This window comes from Neovison vison, chromosome 2 (assembly GCF_020171115.1).
Source record: "Neovison vison isolate M4711 chromosome 2, ASM_NN_V1, whole genome shotgun sequence".
Lineage (NCBI taxonomy): Eukaryota > Metazoa > Chordata > Mammalia > Carnivora > Mustelidae > Neogale > Neogale vison.
This window is the reverse complement of record NC_058092.1, coordinates 222,661,010-222,678,645: the sequence shown is the minus strand read 5'-3', so window position 1 is coordinate 222,678,645 and position 17,636 is coordinate 222,661,010. Positions and strand designations below refer to the sequence as shown.

The 17,636-nt window shown below is 46.8% G+C and overlaps 1 protein-coding gene and 1 pseudogene across 1 annotated transcript in view; one reads left to right on the top strand and one right to left on the bottom strand.

Moving 5' to 3' along the window:
- The window catches only part of ACSL5 (acyl-CoA synthetase long chain family member 5), a 61,822-nt gene extending 48,214 nt beyond the window's left edge, over positions 1-13,608 (bottom strand). Inside the window, exon 1 of the mRNA XM_044240509.1 lies at positions 13,521-13,608. The gene's annotated coding sequence lies outside the window, so the exon portion shown is untranslated. The remainder of the gene's footprint in view (positions 1-13,520) is intronic.
- The window catches only part of LOC122899296, a 37,699-nt pseudogene continuing 27,067 nt past the window's right edge, over positions 7,005-17,636 (top strand).

The window sequence follows — 17,636 nt, the reverse complement described above, 5'->3', positions numbered from 1 at the left end:
ACCCTCAGCCTTCGCCGTGGCTGGGTCACAAGCTTGTGACTGGCCTCAATGCGGGCATTGGTGGGTCATAGAAATACACCTGCTCTCAGATTCATGATGTCAGCAAGGTTGTCACACAGTGACACAGACAACTTGCTTCTTTGTCAGCAAGTGCTTTCCTCGAGTGTTTAAGAATCAGATGGAAGGTGGAAAGATCCCTGACAGAGGTGTCGGCTCTAAATTCCCGGAGCCCTCAACAACCCCATAAAGATCATCACTATTTCCCAGCAGGTTAGACGGAGTTCAGAGAGATGCTTAAGGTCTGTGCTGCCTGCTTCTCTCACCAGGAGCCGCATACGGCTCCTGAGCACTGGAAGGGGGGGTAAGTCCACATTTAGATGTGTACAAAACACACACTAAAGTCTGGAGACTTAGCATGAAGAAAACAGCGTCACACCTCCATTTTTTTTTAGCACACTGATCACATGGTGAAATGATAAAATCCAGGATACGCTAGATAACTAATTCTCCTTGCTTCTTTTCCTCTTATAACGAAGCCTGCTGAGGATTTTTAAGCTACGTGTTTGACTTGCATTGTATCTTTCTCGGGCGACACCGATTTAGACCAAAGGTCCTCGGCGTTAATGCCTTTAGAATAGAAACACAAGTGGTGTCTCCCAGTGGCAGCCACGAACATGTCACAGCGGCTCCGGAGGAACTTGAAGACAGCAAGATCTTTTACCTGAACCTCTCCTTTCTGTAGCCCCCATTCGACAGAGGTCATGACCTTGACTGAGGCAACAGTCCCGTATTACAAACCTGCTGTCACTCCCTGGCTGGTTCCACGCCAGGCACTACCCTGTGTGTCCTACGTCTCTGTTGCTCCATCTAATCCTCACGTGAGCTCATTAGGGTATTTAGAAATAAGGAAACCTGTGGCTTAGACACTCCCTGATGTGTCCAAGGCAGCTTAAATCTCCTTCGAGACCAGTGGTCCCAGCCATCTCGCTGCAGGACCTCCTCCAGGACAGCGAGTCAGGAACCACAGTCCTCACTGCGCGGGAATCAACGCAATGGGGGCGTCAATTCCTCGGGGGGGTGGAGGGGAGGATAGGTCAACACCTCCTCCCTTACCGAGCCTTTAAGGACATGGTCCTCTGCTCTGCAGTCTTGGCCCCCTGGGCTCGCAGCACAAGAGCATAGCCCTGAGTGCCTGGCTAGAGAGTTATTTGGGAACTTTTCACACGAGGAGTGGAGCGGAAATACCAGGAAGTGGGAGGGGTTCTGGTCTCTCCTGACAAGAAACTGAAGAGGGTGGAGGAGGCAGAAGGGACATCCTGCCTGGCTTTAGATAGCTACACGCTGGAGAGGAGCTGCTCAGACGACAAGCCTAGGGCCACACAGGCCCCTGATCGGATGGAGAAGCAGATCATGCTTATGGGTTCAAAGTGCACCCCCGCCAGAGAAAGACTATTAAGTCAAGGACACTTTGTTTGCTCAGTGTTTGAGACACTGTAGCCATGAGGGTGTTCTTGGAAAACATAGAACATTATTGGGTGCCTGGGTGGCTCAGTGGGTTAAGCCTTTGCCTTCGGCTCAGGTCATGATCTCAGGGTCCTGGGATCGAGCCCCGCATCGGGCTTTCTGCTCAGCAGGGAGCCTGCTTCTCCCTCTCTCTGGCTGCCTCTCTGCCTACTTGTGATCTTTCTCTCTCTCGGTCAAATAATAAATAAAATATTAAAAAAAAAAAGAAAACGTAGAACATTCTTGAAAGTGGCTTGGGAACTAAACCTCACTGTTACTCATCTAGTATCTTTGATTAGTGAGCAGACAGCTGCCCTTCCCCCCATTCCACTTTCTGGATGTTTTTGTTCTTGCTAAGGCTTTGTAGGGGGTTGGGAGTGGTAATCTGGGAGACAGGGTCAAAGACCACAAAATAAATATTCAAATCAGAAATATGGGGTTCAGGCTCAACCAACCTGCTAGATTTGAGCTTATACGCAGCGCCAGAAGAAAACTTCAAAGTATGGTTAAGGATCCCTACACGGTGAGAGGCCCCATTCAGGGGGCAACGACTCATTCCTGGTGGAAACAGGTGTGAGAAAGAACAACACGTCAAAGCCAGGGGGGAGGAGTCTTTAGCCTCCCAGGATAAATATCAGGTGCTGAAGAACATAAAAGGTCATGTCTCGGTGACCGGAGATTGTTGGCCCCTCACGTAAACATTTTCAGAAACGAGCATCGTGTCATCGTCAGGAAGCCAAGGCCAGTGCCCCCTCCTTGGCTTCTAGAACTGGCGTCTGCATGATCACCTAAAGGAGTGGCTTTTGGATCCAAGGAACTTGCTTTGTTTCAGCTCTAGGAAACAGTCTCCCCCCTTTATACAAGTTCAACCTTTACTCCACTGTCCTGTGACTCTTCAAACATTTACTATCTAGTGGCTACGTATTCGCTGACAGCATCACCATTTGCAAGAGTGGAGAACACGGCAGGAAGTTTGCAGGGGACGCCTGGACAGGTACTAGCTGACTTTTACTTGCTCATACTCTGGAGGGCTAGTACGGGGTGTGCTAGATCTTCAGGGACGCTCCCTTGGCAAACCTGTAAGCAGACCTGAAAGAAACATGCTACCATCTCCCAGCATGGGATACTTGGTTAATTATGAATCTACCAGAGCCCTAGGGTTTTAGAACAAGGAACAGGAAAGGTCAAAGGGCTCTTCCCCTGGCATTTTTCCACTTTGTCAATAAGAAAACAGAGGCTCAAATCCAGTCTTATTTACTTGGCAAAACCTGAGGTTAGTTGATGCCTTTTCCCAAAACACCCAAGGAGATGTGAGAGAGCATGTGAGGACAGGGTTGCCTCTCCCCCTCTGTCTTTCCCTCAGGGGGATTATGGGCTCATCTTGTACTTCCACACCTTTATCTGTTTCTGGACAAGTTCAAATTCACACATTCCAAACCTTTACCTTTTCTCTAAACATGATTAAGGCACAGATTTACAAGCTGAAGGGAGGCAGCTGGGGTGGAGGGAGCAGGAGGAAAGGGAAGGCAGCTAGAGAGAAGCCAGAGATCCCACTAAAACTCTCCCACCCTGGATCAGCTCATCCTATCTGATCGTGGATGTTGAGCAGCTGGCTTGTCTGGCTTATGGCACAGGCTGGCCAGGATTGAGCAAACCATAAACCAGGCAGAAAGAACCCTCCCTCCATAATAATCTCTTTAGAAAGCAGAGATGGGCTAAAGTTGCTGGGAGTCTGAGCACTACCCCCACTGACATAAGAAACCAAACTCTGTACCTCTGCCGGGCGTGCAGCCACGTGACCTCCCCCATCAAACCACTCCGGCTCCTAGAAGGGAGGAGGCCTGGAGAAGCAGAGTAGGAACAGTGTGGCCCCTCTCAGCGACCACAGTCCCTTCAGAAACTCCCCCACCCCCACCCCAAGCTGCTTTTAACCTCAGGACTTTCCACTCCAGCCAATCAAGCACTTCACACAAAGTAGGTGGGCCTGTAACTATGGCAACTGTTTTCCTGGTGGTGATCACCATCGTCTGGACCACTGCATCTCTGATTCTCTCCCCTTCTGAAGGCCATGGAGGATGGAAGGGACTGAGCTCGACAGGGAATACTTAGAGCCCATGGAGGGAAGCCAGGTGCCCAAGTGGTGTGAGGTTCTCCTGATCTGAGAATTCAGACAGCAGGAGTGAAAGCTCGTACTTTTACTCCACAAATGCAAGTCTATAGGGTGTACTATTATTTAAAACTTCCACTTTTCTTCTTCGTTGCAGACATTAGGACAAAACACATGAAAATTAAGTAAGGAGAAGAAACCACCCAATATGATTTCTATCATTCAGAGAGAACAACTTGGAGTGGTTTGGTGTATGTGATCTTTGCTATGCTGCCTGTGTGCCTTTTTAAGAAATAAAAATGGAAAACTGTACATGTCTCTTAAAAAAAATCTATGTATTTATTTGAGAGAGCAACAGAGAGAGCGGGGGGAGGGGGGCCTGGGGGACAGAGGGAGAGAGAATCTTAACTCTGTGCTTAGTGCAGAGCCCAACACGGGGCCCTGATCTCGTGACCCTGAGATCATGACCAGAGCCAAAATGGAGTCAGATGCTTGGCTGACTGCGCCACCCAGAGACACCTGCACATGTCGTTTTTACAGTGTGCTTCCTTACTTAAAACATGGTGACTGTTTTTCCAAGTCAATAAATGTACATTTAAAATATCATTTTGAATGACTGTGTCATCCTCAGTCACATGGATTCATGCCAGGTTATTTATCCGGGCCCCTTCTGTTGGACAGAAATTTTGTGTTTAATTTTTTTAAGTAAGATTTTAATTCTAACTCCAACATAGTTACCATAGAGGGTTATGTTCATTTCAGGTATACAGTTTGTGTCTGATTTTTGACTGCAGTTAAATTTTATCAGATGATCTTTATTCAGGTCAAATATCCCAAATTGGAATTTCTCAGTCAAAAATGTGTATTTTCTAAGACTTGGATGCATATGGAAAAACTGCTATCAATTAACATTCCTATGGCTATCAATTAACATTCCTATCAGCAGTGTATGTCTGTTGATTAAACAAACTCTCACCAACACCGAATCTCACTGGTATCTTCTTCTGGTTTTGACCATATCAATGTGTAAGCACATTACAAAGAGTACTGGGGCACCTGGGTGGCTCACTTGGTTAAGTGGCTGCTCTCGGCTTAGAGGTCATGGTCTCATGGTCCTGGGATCGCAAACCTCGTTGGGGGCGGTGGGGGGGGCGTTCCTGTTCAGTGGGGAGTTTGTTTCTACCTCTCCTTCTCCCTCTGCCCCTTCCTCTGCTTGTGCTCTCTGTCTCTCAAATAAGTAAATAAAATCTTTTAAAAAATATAAGAATACAAAAATTACTCAAAATATAAATATATTAAAAAATATAAGAATACAAAAATTACTTTAAAAATTACTTTAAAGGCCCAACAGTATGCTGGATCTTAGGATACAAGGAGGGACCCACACACTCACCTTGGCCTCAGAGTTTCTCAGAGAAAGACTATCTGTAAATGTAAAGAATCTAAAATTATCTAGAGTGGGGGTGTAAGTTTTAAGAAGTTTGTGTGGGAGGGGGAGAGGGGATGCAGAGCATGTAATAAGACATTGTTTCTAGAATCCTTGCTTTGACATTATGACCGGTTCAATGACATACCCATCAAGGATGCTCCTATATTGAGTTTCTGCTAAATGGGAAGCAGCTTGCTAAGGAATTACATAATCTCACAATATCTTTACAACATCCTTCTGAAAGGGGTGTTGTCATGTCATTTTGAAATTGAGGAAATTAGGGCATAGATGTAACTGACTTATGCAGGGCCACATACATCTGGTAACCATCTGAGTCAAAAAGGTCCATGGAACCCTAACTATGGTTAGAGCATGGGAGTCTAGACTCAGATGATTTGCCAGTTTGACCCTGAGCTGTCCTAGTAGAGGAGAAAGAGAATCTGTAGCTTGGTGAAGAACCAGTTTTGAGGAGTTTGGTTTGGAGAAAAGCTAACCCCTCTAGTCCACAGGTTTGGAAACAGCCCTATGAGGTAGGTAAGACCTAAGACTCAGTAATCCCATGGCAGGGAGGGAGCTTGCTACTGAAGGAACATAACCAGAGTATGGATAGTTATTGGCTATCCTTTCCCCCCCTCACTTCAGACTGTCTCAAAGTTTCTTAAGCCTTAGTGTACATAGGGATACATGAGGGCCTGTTAAATGCAGATTTCTAGGGTCAACCCAAGATATCTGGTTCAGAGGGTCTGCAGTGGGGCCCTTGAACCTATCCATCTGGTCATCAGGAGACACTGATGTAGGTGGTCCTTAGATCAAGCCCTGAAAGCCATAGCAAGTCTGCTAATCCCGAGGTGACTAGGAGATGCCAGCTCCTTCCCTGCCAGTGGAATATGGAAGAAAGCCCATGGTAGGAGGAAACTGAATCTTTTCTACTGATGAGCAATTGCCCAGCTGGTGGCTGGGCTGTCTCACCTGGGGATAGTGATGGCTTTCTAAGGGGCCTGCTATTCTATATTACTTCATGTGAAGTAATAGTTCATATGTAAATGATTACCTATGTAATACTTCATATGTAATTAATCAACAGAGAACTTTCTCCAGTTTGGCCCTGAGCTGTGTAGAGGGAGAGTGAGTGTGGATCCATCAGTAACGTCTCCCTGGGGTCCCCAGGACTAGGTGAGGGGTATGGATGGGTAGTGGCTGTGGGTAAGCCCCCTCCCAGTCTTCAGCTTGCTAAATCTAGGAGTATTTCCTGTAAGATGGATTCAGCAGGTGATAATCAACATCCTTGTGATGATATCAACATATTCAGTCATCACTATCATCATCATTACCACCACGGTCATCTAATGTGTCTGAAATAGTTCTTTGCCCAGCCACTGTGTCAGGCACTGGGTTGCTTTCAGTCCTCACCACGTCACTTGGGTGAAGGTCCCTTTACAGTTTTACCCCCATTTTAGGGATCAGGAAATGAAGGCATAGAGAGGGGAAGTAATATGTCACAGGTCACACAATTTGTGGTGGAGTTAGAATTCCAGCCCAGGCCATCTGCTTACATTTGAGTGGTTCTCTTGATTTTTCCCTTACTAGTGAGGAGAGATTTGGGTGTTAGGAGGATGGGGGGGGGGCGAGGCTGTGACCTTCCCAGGACCATGAAGTTTGTCAGTGGTGTCACTTGGATCCATTACCAGGGTTTTGCTGACTCCCTGCCCCAGCCTCTTTCTTCAAGATTGCAGCTTCTAGATGTGTTAGGACAGACTCTGAAAAGGAAAGTTTTTGATTAACCAATGGCATTGAACAGAAAGCAAGCTGTGCTTCTCAGGGAACTCTGCACTACCATTTAAGTTCCAGTCATGAGTGGTCAGGAGGCTGAACACCTGAGTTCGGCAGTGATACAAGTGTTAGATGCCATCCATGGCTCCCAGGTTAGGAGCTGAAGCTTCACTCAGGTCTGCGCTCTGTTCGGGGATGGAAGATCATGCTGTATACCCAACACTAGCTCTGACACTCTTCACCAGTATGCTGGTGATGTGGCTTGACGCTGCCAACCTCACTGTGGGCTTCCACAGAGTGGAATATCCCTGGAACATCTCCCGTTCATTCAGTGTGCAAAGGCTGGGTGCAGCCCTCTAGACTGCCATGGACAAGATCAACCTAGTGACAGTGGACCTCAGAAACTTCAGCTGGAAACTCACTTACATCAACTCAACTTGCAGCATTAAGGAGTCTGTTGCTATTCTCACTAATCAGGTCCAGAGACAACATATTTCTGCCCTGTTTGGACCAGCATGTCCAGTAGCAACAGAGGTAGAGGATAGCCTTCTAAAAACTTTGGCTGTTTGTCTTTAGAAGGGATGGTTTTAAAGGTGATGGGATACACTTGAAGAATCTCTTGGCAGGGATGACATTATTATAGATAATAACTCTGTAGGGTTTGGGTACCATTTCTTTGATATGTAATTAGACCATGTAATTAGAATGGTTAACATTCTCTTGAAAGAAAGTTTGTCAAATCAATACTCGTTAGGCAGAGGTTCACTAACAAACTTGTCGATTATTCGGACATGGTGCTGTTGTGTATAGACTCATACCATTCCCTCCAATGTTGTCAGCCACAGGGCTCAGGAAAATTAAGTAGAAAAATGAATGTTCTGTTTCAAGCAGAAAAACATCATTTGTTTGTGTAGGTTTCCCTTTCGTGTGTGTAATAAACTATTCAGTGACGTTAACGGTCAGTGGGAAAGAGTGAAGTATGACAGATTGCAATAAGCTGGGACAAGCAGAGAAGACAAACCAATGACTTGTTTCTGCTTAGTAAATGGGATTAGCTTTGTGAAGTCCTTGGTATCTTGCACTCAGAGAGGTGTGGATGCAAAGGCAGACTAGGAAGGAACATCTTAGCCCTTACTCTCAAAAATACTGCAGAACCATCATGAGTGGCTGGTGTCAGATGAAGTTCACGTTTGAACTTGGATCTTGGTTTCTTCTGAAATTTTTCTTTTGATACATTTCCAGCTGTCCAGAGCTTGCCCATTCTTCAAAGTCAAGTTCAAATGCCCTGGAATCTTTGTTCACTTCTCCACCCTCACCCTTCATACCCCTAATTCCCCAATCAGAAGGAACTTCTTAACCCCTATAAGTCTATATCCTATGACTATTGAAAGGTATATTCAACTCTGAAACTAGTTGTTTATGCCTTAGTTCCTCTAATAATTAATCATAAGCCCCTTTAAGTTGTTTGTAATAATTAATCATAAGCCCCCTTAAGTTACAACCTCCAAAGTTCTTTGTAAATAATGGGTTCCTGATGAAAAGTATTGAGAAGTGAATAAGGAACAAATCAGTCAATAAATGCTTCTTGTGGTTATTCTTGTCCTTTGAGGTATTGCATCCTCAAGATGGATCCAAGACACTATCATCAGTATCCCAAAAGAGAGGGTCCAGTATGACCCATAGACTTACGGAAGCCAAAGATTATACAGATACCTTATCATGGGGTTTGAGTGTAGCATAAACTGAATTATGGAAAGACATCCTTTTGGTTCCTTTTAAGGTTATTGGCTTGCTGGGCTCAGAGTGGAATATCCCTGTGTTTGACCTTGTTAAACTGCAAAACTGGAGGACAACTTCTTATATGACACTTGTGTGACACTTGTGCCACCCAGGCACAAAATTGGTGATGTGTTCTAGAGAAGGCTCTGGTATCTGGGCTGGAAACATATTTGAATGTTGGAGGTTACTCTGGGACTTCCTCCTGGGATGGAGTGGATGAACTGTGGAAGGTTGTAGAGAAGGGACTCAAATCCCAGTTCATTGTCACTGTCAGTGTGAAATATTCCAACAATGACTGAGCCTTCCTTCAAGAGACTCTTAGAGGCTGTTCCTGGCTACCAGAAGTAAGTAGGAAAGAGTCTTCTGTTGCTTATGTTTAGAGAGACAAATGAGCAAAGCAGATTATTTGAGAAAAACAACAACAAAGAACTCTTCATCTTTTTTATGGATGTAAGAAGCAGAAAGAAATAGGGTGTAAAATTAATGATGTGTAAAAGCATCACCAACAACAAAGTCATTTTTTTTTTTTTCAAATCTAAAGTGAAATCGCGGATGTTGTAGTGTTATGAGGCACAGAGAAGGTTCTGGAAGCATCTTCCAGGTGGGCTGGCTCCTTCGTTTGGGTTATTGTTTAGAGCATGGGCTCTGGAGATAGACAGCCCTGGGTTTGAAAGCAGCCTCTGACACTTTCTAGCGGTGTGCTCTTGAGCAAGTGCATTGACCTGTCTGTGCCTCAGGTACCTTCCCTGTGGAATGGAGACAGTCATAACATTGATATAACATAGGACATCCACCTCATAGAATGGTGAGGATTAACTGAAGTCATGCCTGTAGAGCGCCAAACAACATAACGGGTCGGCGTAAGAGAGCAATCACGCTTACTGGGATACTTAAGAGGCCCTCCTTTCTAGCATGCATCAGTAACATCATTAGTAATTCCTTTCTGTACTTCAAATAAATTAAGCCCTTTACAGTCTTCATGGCCTTGGGACTTGGGGACTTGCTGATCCCTTGGCCTGGAGTGCTACCTGCCATTCCACAAGCCCCGCCCCCAGCACTCTTCCTGTGGGGAGTTCCCTCTTAGGCTTCCAGACTCAGCCCAGAGCCCACCTTGTCCGAGGGGCCTTTTCTGACTGCCTGATGGGGAGTCACCCCCCCACACACACACACATTAGTATCAGAGCATCCTTCCCCCTCACTAACTAGAATCTTACATGCTCTCTTTAATGTGTTTGCGTGTATGTTGTGTGACTGTCGGCTTCCCGAGGGCACGGGTCTTCTCTCTGGCCAGGCGCTGTATCCTGTGTTTAGTGCCATGCCTGACACACAACTGGGACCCAAATAAGCAGGCTCTCATTTACCGCATTTAAGAAAACAAGTCACTGCTTCATTTGGGTGTCCTCAAAATGCATGCTGATGTGTTTGGAGGGGAGAAAAGCGTGATAGCCTCTTCCTCCTCCCCACCCCCCACCCAGACTCAGAAGGTCTGAACGCTACTGATTCTGAGTCATCCGTGAACCCCTCCTAACCGCCCAGTGGCTGATGAGCCACAAGCCAGACCTGTTGCTCTGAGAGTTAAATGAAGAAACTGAGCACAAAAGCGGGGAACCAATTTTGCTGGCTCACACTTTGAGAGAGACCCATGGCGAGGATTTGGGGGTGCAGGGCCAAAGCTGCCTGTCTGGGGGCGCCTGGGTGGCTCAGTGGGTTAAAGCCTCTGCCTTCAGCTCAGGTCATGATCCCAGGGTCCTGGCATCGAGCCCCGTGTCAGGATCTCTGCTCAGCAGGGAACCTGCTTCCTCCTCTCTCTCTGCCTGCCTCTCTGCCTGCTTGTGATCTCTGTCTGTCAAATAAATAAATAAAATCTTTAAAAAAAAAAAAAAAAGCTGCCAGTCTGTGGGCTGCGGACGTGTCTCAGGAAGTGTCCACGCTGGGGATAGGTTAGGCATCTCTGTTTCCTCAAGCATGCTCAAGGAAAGAGAAAGTTCACATCTCATTTGCTCACTGGGAGCGGCTTTAGGCCACACTTTAAAAAGCGTGCGCACGTGCGCGCGTGTGTGTGTGCACGAGCATGTGTGATGGACTGATTTTGTTTTCTCTTCTCCGTTATCATCCTAACCTGAAGCTCAGAGGATGCAAAACTTACTCTGCTGGCTGCGGAGAACCTGGGACCCAGCACAGGAGAATCTGTCTCCATTATCGTGCGGCGGTTGGAGGTGGGTGCTGGTAAGCTCTCGGGGACCCCCACAGTAAGCAGTAACAAGTCGGGGTGCCTGAGTGGCTCAGTCAGTGGAGAGTATGACTCTTAGTTTTGGCTTAGGTCATGACTTGGGGTCATGGGATCAAGCCCCACACAGGGCTCTGTGCTCAGTGGGGAGTCTGAGACTCTCTGTCTCCCTCTGCCCCTCCCCTGCTCACCTTCTCTGTTGCTCTCTCTCTCTCTCTCTCAAATAAATAAATAAAACCTTAAAAAAAAAAAAGAAAGAAAGAGTAAGGAACCCTTGCTATGTGTCAGGTGTATTAGCTCACTGAGTACTCATTACTACCCTTTGAGCCGGGTAACCCATGTCCTCGTTTTATGATTGGGACACTGAAATGGAGCAGAAAGAACTTACCCAGAGTTCTTCTGCACCATGGGGGAGAGGTCTCTGTTGGAGCCCCGGCAAAGTCCTGGAGAGACCAGCATACTGGTCCCATACTGGTCTTAGGTGGTTTGGTTTATGTGGTGATGATCGGGACAGCTAACGTGTACCATGTCCCTCCTCTAAGTTCCTATATGTGCATGTACTCCGTGTCCTGTTGCGCTCCGTACCCCAAAAGCCCCATGAGGCAGATACGCCAGCCCTGATTTGCACCATCGTGGCTCTCATTTCCGACCGGCTTGGAAGCTAGATGTTATTAGGGTTCCAGACAAAGAACTGGGGGCTCAGATAACTGAAATACCTCACGCAAGAGCTCAGAGCTCCCAAGGGGCATAGCTGCTGCCCCAGACTGGGTCTTTTGGGCCCTGGGACTGCGCCCTTTGCCCCAGGAGCTCTGCCTTGTGGAGTGTCGACTGGGTACCAGACCCCACCGTGAGCGCCTGATATATGGAAACCCATTTCCGCTCACACCACCCCACGGGGAGACACTTCTTATTGTCCTTGGTTTAAAGATGAGGAAACTGAGTCCCTGAGGGCTGAAATGACTTGCCCGAGGCCACACGGCTAGGAGCAGGGAGGGCTGGTATTCAAACCCGAGCAGGCTGCCCCCCCCTCCATCATCCCGCCCGCAGGCTTCTAAAAAACACCGAGTACATTTAGCTATGGACACGCTGTATGATTTTTTTTTTTTTTACAGCCGTTTTACCCTTCCTAAAGTGAACTTGGTTTGTTTTACTTTATTTATTTTTTTAAGATTTATTTATTTATTTGGGAGAGAGAGAACACGAGGGAGGAGAGGAGCAGCAGGAGAGACTCTTTAAGCAGATCCCCCGCTGAGCTCGGCTTCATCCCAGATGAAGATGGTGACCTGAGATGGTGACCTGAGCCGAAACCAAGAGTCTGAGGCTTCACGCGAACTGAGCCACCCAGATGCGCCATGAAGTAAGCTTGTTTTCTATAATCATGAGCCAAAATAGAGCAAGAGGGAGTAAAGAAAAATGTATTACAATGGTCTGGAGTTCTTTTATCTTTTTATCAAGAAGTGTTTCTCTGGATTTCTCTGGACAGCAATTGGAATTCTAAGAAAATGCCGAACTTCCCAGAACATCCCCCTGCCTCCCTGTGTTACTGTTGGCCACTCCTTTCTCGTCCCTTGTATCTTCTGCTGTGGCCATGTGAAGAGAGGCTGGGACCGGTCCTAGTACTGGCAGGAAAGCCTTCAGCCCCCTTGTTGCTTTCTTTCCAGGCCTCCCTGATCACAGTCGCACTGAATTGCAGTGGCAGAAGCTTATAGAAATAAAAATATACCACACAACGTCCATGCAATTGAACTCACCCAGCTTTAAAAAAAGAAGAGCATAAATTCATTCTATAAAATATCCCCAATATAGGTGTAGGTGGGGAAAAAATATCCAGGTTCAGAACAGCATTTTAGTGTGATGCTATTATGTAAAATGCACATGCGTGCACACCCACACTCCTTTGTACAGGTCTAGAATGGTTGGATACGTCTAGGAACAGACAGAAGGGGGCCGTAGGGAAATCAGGGAAGGCCAGCTGTACCTCACGTATGCTTACATAGAGCGGTGGACATTAATTTCATAATAGTAATAATACAGATAATAACAATCCTAGCAAACCATGGAAGCCACAAGCAGAAAATTGAGAATCAACAGCCCTCAATTTTTCAAGTTTTTGCCAGCCATTACTGGAAGGTAAACTTTCTGCATCATAGCTGCTTGACACCCTAGGTAAGCCTTTATTTATTATTCTTTTTGGGCTTCCCTCACACTGCTTCTGGGCTGGCTCGAAAATATGGACCTGGCGGGGGGGGGGCAGGCCTTCCAGAGCCATTGTTTTTCCGAGGATTATGATGAAGAGTTTCAAATTTGACATCATCTTTAGGCAGTTCCATGGAACGGGGGTGTTTCCTACAAATGGCGACATTGATTTCATTGTGTTTTAAGACAGCTTTTGGAAGGAAGTATTGGCAAATAAGAAGGTGACACACTTCCCCCGCGGTCTACGAGTCAGTGTTTCTCATAACCCCGGACTCCTATGGAGAAAGCCCCGGAGATGAAGGCTTCTGGAAACAAGTCTACCGAAGGGTGAGGGGCCGCCCTCCTTCAGCTCCATCTCCATGGAGGAGTAGGTCGGGTGTGGGGCCTTCCTGTATGGGCCCCCTGCCCCCTTCTTGGAGGATATTTGTGTTTGGCTCTGATAGTTTTCCTCTATTTCCCCTCACACATACACACACACAGACACACACATGCATATGCAACATACTCACGCATTTTCTCGTCTTCCGGAGCCCACAATAAATAATAGTCTGACACTGTCTTGTGAAATCTGCACCCCACCATCGCAAGGAAGGACAGAAGTTGCTAGGTGAAGTGTCAGTGACCTTTGGAGTTAGAGACCTGGGCTCCCATCCCAGTTCTGTTATTGACTAACTGTGGGCCTTGAGGGGGAATTGTTTAACCTCCATGTACATCTGTTTCTTTACCTGAAAAATGAGACTCCTGAGAACATCTGCCTCTGAGCTGTGGTTTTGAGTATCTAGTAACCCAGTGCACGGAAGTAGCGGAAGAGATAGCGTTGAGCTCGGACCACGCCAGTTCCCCTTCGCCAGTTCCCTTTCTTGGCAGGAGGCCAGAATCAGGCCCCAGAATGGAGGGATCAGAGATGTGGCACTAGGACAGGTCAAGGCCAGCAGATGGTCGGGCACAAGGGGAAGATAGGAGGGAAACCATCAGCCAGTGGTGATCCCTGACTGTATGGGATGATGGGACACAGTGGTTCCCATAGAGAATTCTTTCTTTTAAGGTTTTATTTATTTACTTGGCACAGAGAGAGAGCACAGGCAGGGGGAGCAGAAAGCAGAGGGAGAAGCAGGCTCCCCGCTGAGCAAGGAGTCCAATGTGGGACTCGATCCCAGGACTCTGAGATCATGACCTGAGCCAAAGGCAGATAATTAACCGACTGAGCCACCCAGGCACCCCTCCCACAGAGAACTTTTTACAGAGACACCATTGCCAGAGCTGGAGCTACTCCCAGCGTGGGACTGAGCTGACTTGGAACATGACGACAGGTCACTGATGACAAGGGTTCCATTACGACCAAGGTGACCCATTGTGGGTCCTTCTACCAGAAGGTCATTACCTTCTACCAGAAGGTACTCGGATACTGGGAAAGACAGTTCTCTGCATTTACATGGTGCTATAGGAAGGGACCTGGAAGGGAAGAGTGGTTTGGGGGTCCTGCTGTTAGCCCGGGTTGGGATCCAGCTTCTGGAACCCACCACACAGGTTTTCTGGAGCTCTCTGAACTCATGAAGATCAACTTTGGGCCTTGAAAATAATCTTGACCTTGATGCTGGGTGTGGCTCAGTCACTTCCAGTTCCAGTTGAGAACATAGCAACCTTATCCCTCCCACCTGCCCCCGGCACCAAGTGCACCTCCAGTGGGACCTGGGCCTCCTCTCATGCAGCCAGGCAGGTCCCACTGACCTCTCCCTGAGGTCACTGAGGCCTGTGACCTCAGGGAGAGGCCCTGGCCTAAGGGTGATGGGACACAGTGCCCCCTGCGGTGTTGAGTCCCCAGTCAGCCAAACTTACTCCCAGGCACCCTGGTTCCCAAACCGAGAGCTTTGTGGATACCAAGACCTGCCTGCTGTCCTGGGTTCCTGAGCCCAGGAATCCCTAGAAAAATCCATTTTTTCTCTCAGCTCGTAATCAATGAGAAAACTGAAAGGAAACTTAAAACTGAACTGAATTTCTACTTGTCCTCACCATCACCACCCCTAATCCAGATTTGATTTGACACTTTTTCCCTCCCTACGCTCATGGAATTTTAATGTGCCAAAGTCATTTGGCCCAGGAAATGCAATAACCATGGCAAAATAGATCCTCAGCATGGTAGGAATGGTCATTCTCCACGTGGGGGGAGATGTTTTGGTCTGTGAAATGGCAAGGTGCTCCGTAACAAGATTTGTCTCTATTAGACCTGGGAGAAAATGCCAGCATCATCAAAGGGTTGGGACATTGTTTTTAAATCAAAAGTGACCAGATTTAAATCAAAAGCTTAAGTCAGCTCTTTTACCCAACAGAAAGATATTGCCCTTCCATGAATTAGATTATCTGCAGGTGAATTTGAAGAGTCTAGGTGAGGTGCAGAAATTGGACAGAGCACCCAATGTTTCGATTAAGAGACCAAGGTCAGCCTGTTGCAAATTTATTTTAAAGACATGCATGTGTAAGTTGTTGCTTCTATGCCTAAGGTAGAGACAGAATAAATCAAGTGGGCCCTGCCTTTTAAATTTTTTTTTAAGACCCATGAGGAATTTCTCCATGCTTTGTTGGCCCCGTGACTCCCTCCCTGAACACAGACCCCGCTGCAGATTTTATAATGAGCCTGTGAACCGGCACCTGCTTCTACAGGTCAGCACAGGTTCTCAGAGAAGGGGGCAGGTAGGGATTCTCCATGGGAGGGTGTCTCAATGGCAGTGGCATTATTGACATTTTGGGCAGGCTGCTTTTTGTGTGGGGATGCGTCCTGTGCACAGTACAGTGCTTAGCAGTGGCCAGGGCCCCCACCCCATACACGCCAGAAGCACCCTCTAGTTGCAGCAAACCCCCTACATCTCCAACATCACCTGCCTCCCCTGTAGAGAATCTTGGCTCTAGAGAAACCTGGCTCTAGAGGGATGTGAGTCTCAGGGACTTTGTTTCTAAGGTGTTAGAGAGAGTCTGAACAAGGGAGTGTGGTCCTGTGGTTCGGAGACCAGCCCTGAAGTTAGACAGATCATAGCTAAGAACGACTCTAAGGAGAACACACAGTAAAGGTTCAGTAGAAGTGGTAGTCATCACCATTGTCTACAATGGAAGTTTCTATACAAAGGTGGGAGGGGAGTGTAGTTGCCATGGGAATCAGAGGGGAGGTCAGAAAAGAAACCTTGGAAGAGACAAGTCTCAGTGGACCCAGTTTATCCTAGTGGGGGCCCCCGCCTTTAAGGCATCTGCTTGGCAGGACCAGCCAGGACCCCGGATGTGCTCAGTGTGGTTCTCCAGCAGACTGTAGTAATGACAGGTCTCTGTCCCCCACGAGGGACTGCTGTGACCCTCCTGACTACTGTCTTGAGAATGGTGATCATAGGTCTGATTTTAAGGATGCGGAGTGGAAAATTGCACAAGCAAAATAAAGGCATTTGGTGGCAGATCAATGATAATGACGTCACCATTCTGGTCCAGTACAAGGTGAGGCCACACCTGACCCAGATATCTATTTCCTGCTCACGGCTAGTGATCTGTGGAAGGGACCTCATCTAGGAGTTTCTGAAAGCTGAGGGCAACTTTTTTTTATAAAGTGGGTGCTTAATAGAGTCTTGAGCCCCACATTTTGCTTCTGGGTCCCGGACTTCTTCCTTGATGAATATCTTTGGGGGGATATCATTTCTGGGCCTCAGTTTCTCAATACTTAAGAATGATCAGTTGGCCTTGAAGGTTCCCTTCAGTCCTATTACCCTGTGGGCATAAGAACCCATACATCCTGTTCAAACACTAAAGCTGTCTCCTGGGCAGCATATAGATATTTTCAAAACCACATGAACTCCTTTGATCTACTGATGATGAAGACAGTTAGGATTCATTTACTCAACACACACACGTGAGACACGGACTGAAGGCCAAACAGTGGGGGTGTAGCGACATGTCCCAAATGATGTCTTCTGAGGGAGGCAAGTGGTCTAAGAGGCGTCTGTCTACATGGTGAGATGAAAGCCCCACAAATGGGAATAAAGGTCTCAGCATCGTGAAAGCTTCAGAAAGGAGGTAATATTTGGGAAGAGTGGTTTGCTAGTGGTGAGCAGGAGAGAAGTAACACAGGGTTGCCCAGGTGTGGGGTACTCGAGGCTGGGAGGTTTTGCACACATTTAATAAACATAACATTATTTGATAAGCATATAACATTTACATAATTTCCAAAAATACCACTATGACCATCTCTTATGACTTAGCATATTTTCCCTTGGAATTCTGAAGTGTCTTTTCTTTCTTTCCTTTTTTCTTTTTCTCTTTGTTATTCATATTCACCGGTGCAATCTTTGCAAGTGTATACTAATCACTCTGGAGCACATATTGCCCTGTGGAAAATGTTAGTGAGAAATGATCTTTAGAGTAGAAAGATAGACTTGGGTTTCTGTAGTTTAAGAAGAGCGCCTTGTTCCTGGGAGGAGGGAGAAGAAAGGGGGTCAATTTTACCTTCATCTCAATTTATTAAAAACCTGCAAGTGCAATGAATTTTATTTTAAAAGATCAGTGAGTTTAGAATTTCAGATAGTACTTGCCCAGGGGCACATGCTACTCAAGGTAGTAAGAGAATACAAGAATCTATGTCCTGGAACAGATGT